We start from the raw sequence: 6,794 nt of genomic DNA, 5'->3' as shown, positions 1-6,794 counted from the left end.
ATGTGGCGGTGGCTCTGCGATCTTACATTGACATGCTAATCTCTCACAATACAATGGCCACCTCTGCAGCTTCGTCGTCGTCGTGGAGGTAGCTCTCCGATCTTACATTGACATGTTAATTTATCACATTAACATCACTAGCCCCGCCCACTTCGCTGATGACCCTTGGGCTACACCCATTTCAAACCTTTAAAACATCCTGCCTCAGTAGCTTTCCCGCAATTGTTTTGTCCTGATGACGATTACTTGTGTTGCGATCGAAACGTCGTAGTTTTTGTAATTTTTTTGTTTTTTATTTGAACCTATCTACATGACTTTACCGAAAGACCCAAGAATATGAGAGGGAGGGGTTAATACTAAAAGAGGGCGGGACCTAACAGGAGAGCTCGCATTACCATTGGCTGCGAACCTAACAGGAGAGCTCGCATTACCATTGGCTGCGAACCTAACAGGAGAGCTCGCATTACCATTGGCTGCGAGCGGCTACAGGCCACGCCCTCTTTAACCCGGGCTCCTCCCCTCAACCCCCCTCGCCCACATCCCCCACCCCCCAGCGCCCCCTTCCCCCTCCCCATAGTCTAGACTCGGCGGCGCGCGCGGGAAGAAAAAAAACACGCGGAGGGGGGGCGGGGTGGGGGGTAGGGGGGGGGCTCGCGTTACCCGCGCGCCCAGACCCGTGCAGCAGAGTGGCCGAGCCGATCGATCGATCGATCACGTGGCGCCCGGTAGGGGGCGGGCAGTGCGGGGTGGAGGGTGGTGGGGGGAGGGGTAGAGAGAGGGTGGTGGTGCAAGCATTGAGATTGGGGTTACGTGGGGGTGAGACAGGAGAGAAGACTGTTTGATGTCCTTTATTTAGCCGCCGGTAACTCATTTGAATTTATCGTATACTTTTACAATGTAAGGGATCCACGAGTCGTATGTCCTGGGGTTTTTTACCAGTGATTTTTGCATTTTTTGTCATTTCCCCTGTTCCAAATTTGTGCTATCGGCGTTCATCTAAACTAAAACAATTTTTTTTATCTTACCAGGTAAGGCCCACTATAACTCTGTTTCAGAAGCGACCGGGCCACAAATGATAGCTCAAAGAAGTGGCTTATCATATGGGCAATTATAGCAGCCAAATACTCAACGAATTAGACAAACAATCCAGAAGTCTTGCAGAACAGTCGAACCGTTCGTGTTAGAGAACGACCCACAGAAGTGGATATCACAAAGCTACTTCTGAGATCCCTTTAAGTAACCTTTGGTCTACACAGCAGATGGCAGAATTTCCTTACCCACTGTGCCATATGAGTGGTCAAATGGAAATGCAAACAATATTTCACTTCTATTCTTCACTTTTAAGGGATGACATTTTGAACAATTATATATTTTTCCATTTAAGAAATTGTTGAATGTGTTGAGATTTTGTGCATTGTTATTTTGCACCACTGCCATCATCAAATAATGTCCCCTTTATTCATTTTAAATATCCCCTACTACACCTACCTTGCCACCACACCTGATATGGTATCTACCAGAGGTGGGACAAAGTCATTGTTATGCAAGTCCAAGTCGAGTCGCAAGTCATCAAATTCATGACTCGAGTCTGACTCGAGTCCAAGTCACATGACTCGAGTCCACATCTCATAGGTGGGACAAAGTCATTGTTATGCAAGTCCAAGTCGAGTGGCAGGTCATCAAATTCATGACTCGAGTCTGACTCGAGTCCAAGTCACATGACTCGAGTCCACACCTCTGGTATCTACTAATTTCTGCACCAACTATTTTACCATCCATATGATTGGTCACATGCACGTTAATCCACTGCTGGATGAGGGTTTCCCCTAGGATGAGCTAGATAGATAGGCGATGCCTTTGGGAGGCCAATATCCAGATGGAATAATCTCTGCTTGTTTCTATGTATTGTATTTGTATCAAGGTCAATGTACAAGCCTTTAGGCCTTTTGGGCTGGGATTAATTCCACAGACAGATGGAATTAATCTGTCCTTTCAATAATCCATATCTAAAACACAATCACTACAATGGCACGTACTGCACTGTATATCGTATGTGCCAGGTTTTGCAATCCTCTGTCTGTTTATACCATACTTTCACTGTTATCACAATTTACAATAGATTAGGTGTCAATATGCAAGATTTAGAACACAATTAATGATCACAATTAAGTTAAATTAATTGTCTTTTTATCCAAAATAAGAAAAATCTCAGCATATCCCAAACGAAGGTGTTCACCAGGTCATGAAGACGTCTCACGTGACACACGTGACTTAAATTGGTGCACGTATTTCAAAGCAGAAATGCACGTCGTATTGTTTGAGGGGCCTATTACCGAATCGCCTGGAATGTGCCTGATCTCGTCAGATCTCTGAAACTAAGTAGGGTCGAGCCTGCATAGCGTTTCGATGGGCAACCTCCGTGCACAGCAGGTTGTTACCGGCCGTTGTTACTGAAGTGAACAGAAAACCCCCATTGTTGTACTGCACTCTATGCTCCCGCGTCTCTCTTCCCCATTGTCATCAACCTGCACTGATAACCCTTACGACCCACATTGGTATGGCGAGGCCATCATCCAGCAGTGGACTGAGGAAGGGCTGTGCATGTACACGTATACAATCGTGCGGATGGTATCGTAGTGGGAGTGTAAATGAAACACAGCATGAAAGAGCGCCATCTACTGTTGGTTGAACAGCCAATCGGAGAAACTCTAGAACTCGGACAAGTGTCTATGTCATCTTGTGGACCGCTGCTCTGGAGCAGTGGTCTTCGTTGCAAGGCCCGTCGGCCACTGGTGACCCCTGGTGACCTTTAGTGCGGCCCTTGACGTGGGCCCCCGACAATACGCAAATGTGAAAACACCCCATAATGATGTCAAACTCCAATGGTCTCAAATGGTGTGGCGGCCCTCATACTGATGATGTCTTGTCGGCGAAAGTGTCCTCCCCCCGAAAATTAGTGAAGAACACTATTTCTGGGTCATTACCTGCAGTGAAACGGCAGTTTCCAGTAAATGTCGTGGAGGCTTTGGAAAAGAGAAGACAGGACTGGATATTTATGAAGACATGAGATAGGTATATTGTAGGGGTCGGCAACCTGTGGGTCTGGACCCGTATGTGGCTCTTTAAGGACTGCTTTGTGACGTTGTTTATTAAGGACCATCTTCTCGTATTCACGTGCATTGCGGCTCTTGAAATATGTTTTTTAAATTTTGGTTAAACTAAACCTGGTATATACGAACGCATAGACACATACAGTATTATCTATTAACCGACCCAGGCAGTGCCAAGCCATGGACACTATTGATGATGTTGACGATGATGGATTTCCAAGTTTAAAAATTTCCTTTAAAATCGTGATTTTCCGATAAGCAAATCACCCACAATGTACCAAATCTCAACAGATGGTGGGCTCTCAGCATGGTTGAGCCTGGTTAGTGCTTGGGTGGGAGATGGCCTGGGGTTACCAGGGGTTGTAGGCTTTGGGGCTTCAATACACTCAGGCGATGTCAGTAAAGCAATGGGTTCTCGACTCTGTGCGGAGCTTTTATTGTCACCCCCTCCGATGCATGTTTGGTTTTTTTGAGTATGTACTCTAGTTTTCTTCCAGATACCAAATACTCATTAACTAAACTGGTCAAACATCCCAACGCAGGACCCTTATGAATAAAATCATTGGCATTTTGATCAAACGCTCTCAATTATATATTTTTGTAACGTAAATTGTAGAATCTTAAAACTGCATTGGTGTTATTAGTTCACGCACAGCCCCTCGTGAATCTACTGCTGCATTGAGGCCCTCCCCTCACGGTGCAGGTCATAAAAAGGCCCCCATTCGACCATACTTCACCATACCGCTCAGCTGCTCAGTGCTGGTCGACAAAGGTGGGGTGCATAGACGTAGAAACGCATTGGTGATTAAACCCAGCAACACATTGCGAGTAATGCAGACCTCATCGTTTTTCAGAGACCGACCAAGGGAACAGGGAGAACAGAGGGGGGTGGGAAGGGGGGGGGTGCAGGGGAGGGAGACGAGGCGGCGCCAGTGCCTGTCCCTGCGCGTGGAGCCGGCTGCCCCCCCCAGGGCGGGTTCTCTGTTCCCACGCAAGGGGCAGGGCTGGCTGCCCTTGGGGAGAGTGGTGACGCTGGCGGTTCGGGGGCCGTGTGGTCGCGATAAGAGAGCGGCGGGGCGGGCTCCTAGCGGACGGACTTTGGCCCCATGGGGGTCACGCACAGAGATGGCGTGAGGGGGCCGTGATGAGAGCGTGGTGGAGGGTTGTTGTTGGTTGGTAGTGGTGGTGGTGGGGTTGAGGGTGGGTGATTAGAGCGAGTGTTAGCGCGGAGGTGTGCGCTGTTCTTGTTGCAGTAGTGTGGGCGACTCGAACATTTGACGTACGTCTTATATTTCACCAAACGGATTCGGTAGAAGGGAGAGCGGCGGCACACCGGTTGGCGCACCGCGATATGGAACCCGGCCGATCCGAGTTTGAATTCTGGCCGCGGTGAATAGCAGTGGCGGTGAGTGATGTCAAAACTGGTCCTGTGCTCCGCTCTCTAAAAGAATCCTGCATCGACCAGCCGGGCGAAGTATGGTCAAAACAACTCCCAATGACGAGCATGGTGTGCGGAGAGACCGTCAAACAATTTATCGACAGAACAGGGCTGTAATTCTAAATCGAATCTGGCGCATGGCAATACGTCCTGAAACTAAATGCCAAAATATGAATCCTTGCAGTCACGAAAGCTTCAAATCTAGAATTAAATGCCAAATGTCGTCTAGCCATGATTATCACTGTTGGATACGTACGGTGCGAAAGAAGTTCAACATTCGGTACCGCATATAGAGAGAGAGGGCTTCAGGAGAGAGATTGTGTAGGTTTGCTATGCCTCCGTTGAAGGAACGCAGACTATTGTATCGTACAGTGGTTTACTGTTATGGTCCACAGTTTGGGTTGCATGGCCACAATCGCTCTGCTGTGCAGGCTTGTCTTTAATTTTCCACTCATGCAGGAGACGTGCGCAGCAGCCTGTCGATGTTCTAATTGTAATTAGAATGTAATTTGATTAAGTATCAAGTACTGTACGTGGGGTAGAGGCGAATGTGCTCGCTGCAGTTTAAAATTTGTTCTTGGTGGCAGTAGTGCAATGCCGTACGGTAAATAGGACCATTGATAAACATTACTTGTGGCCCGTGAATTCCAAACAAGAGATTTAATTATGAAGACATCCCCACATTGGATCTGTCACTGGCCACTGCTGTCAGCCATAGCCAAAAGTCAAACTCAGGTTGCGCAATTCGCTCACCATTGCACCTCTGGTCCCCCTCTTTTAAAATCTGAACTGAGAATTTGAATTTAACTCTTGTGACTTGGGCTTGATCTTTTTTGCTTTATGTTTTAGATCCCACAGCTGTGTAGTGTATATGCAAACTAGAAACTATTTTATATTTGACCAGGGAAGGCCCACTGAGCTATACAGTATAGCTATTTTTCATAAGCGACCGGGCCATGATTGATAGCTCAATGAAGTGTAACGTATATAGCAACGAGAAAAACTCTAAACGTGTGTTTCTAAATGTGTAAGGAAACACCGGAGGACCCGGTGAAAAACCAGACGACAACGGGGATTACAAACTCCAAATATACAGCAGGCGTCAGGGTTGGGATCTAACCCACGACCTCCTTTTAACACGTAGGCTTTCGCGACCAATATCATCCGTAATGTATTATCCACGACCTCCTGTATACCTGGCGAGGTAGTCAACATCTGGCCATCGTGGCACCCGGAATGTGCCTGCGAGTCACGAGACATCGTCTTGTCGCTTCGTTTAGGTTTATATTTTTTATTACTTATATCTTTGTAATGAGATTGCATTAACAAGATAGCAGATATTGATTTTATTTAGAAATTGGTATTGTGATTTTGATATTTTTGTAAAATTACTCAGCTTCCAGATAAATAAGGCTTTGGACTTATGTTGTGGATTCGTATGTTAGTTCTTTAGCGCCTTGCTGTGGCAAAATACGCAAATTAATTCACCCAGATGTAGTAGGTATTTTAATGGTAATTGAAATTTACTCGAGACATCAATAAATATGTAATGAGACCGACCGAGGTGTGTATGGTGCGGTTGCGTGTTAACGTTAAGGTACGTTGGGGTGTGTTAGTGTGGAAGGAAGGTTGGAGTTTATACTAAAATGTAGGTGGCATTCCTCTGTAAATAAACAATTCAGTCAAACGAACACTGGGAGGTTCTGATCTTCGCTTGCTGTTTACCAAGTAGCCAACATTCCACATTCCTATGGCGGGGGAGGGGAGAGGAGGGGCAGCCACACTGTATGATAAACACGATGTGACTTCCCACAGTGATACAAAGTTTATCGAGCCCAATAGATATTGTAACTTTCTACAGCGGAATTATTATTATTTATATTACCATAATCTAACATCCTTCTCCAGCCAATGGGGACACTCATAATCTCACAACAAAAACTATGTGCACAGGAGGACAGAATAATAATACACGGTGCAAGCAGGCGCGACAGAGCCACGCATCCACCCCGAGCCGGTGGCTTCCGTGACGCCTGCGCGCTTTCTCCCTGTGGAGCCGAGATTCATTTTACCCACAGAGGGAGGAGATGGAGAAGGATGAGTGGGGGGTGGGGGGCATGGCGGTGTGGTGGAGGGAAGAGACGAGGGTGGGGTGGGTGAGTTGCGAGGGGACGGCGAAAGTTTGGCATGAATGGAGCAAACGAGGTTTCGCGTTGGGATGAAGAGGAGTTGGGGATGGATGCAAT

This window comes from Lampetra fluviatilis, chromosome 3 (assembly GCF_964198595.1).
Source record: "Lampetra fluviatilis chromosome 3, kcLamFluv1.1, whole genome shotgun sequence".
Classification (NCBI taxonomy): Eukaryota; Metazoa; Chordata; class Hyperoartia; order Petromyzontiformes; family Petromyzontidae; genus Lampetra; species Lampetra fluviatilis.
Note: the sequence above shows the minus strand (reverse complement) of the source record.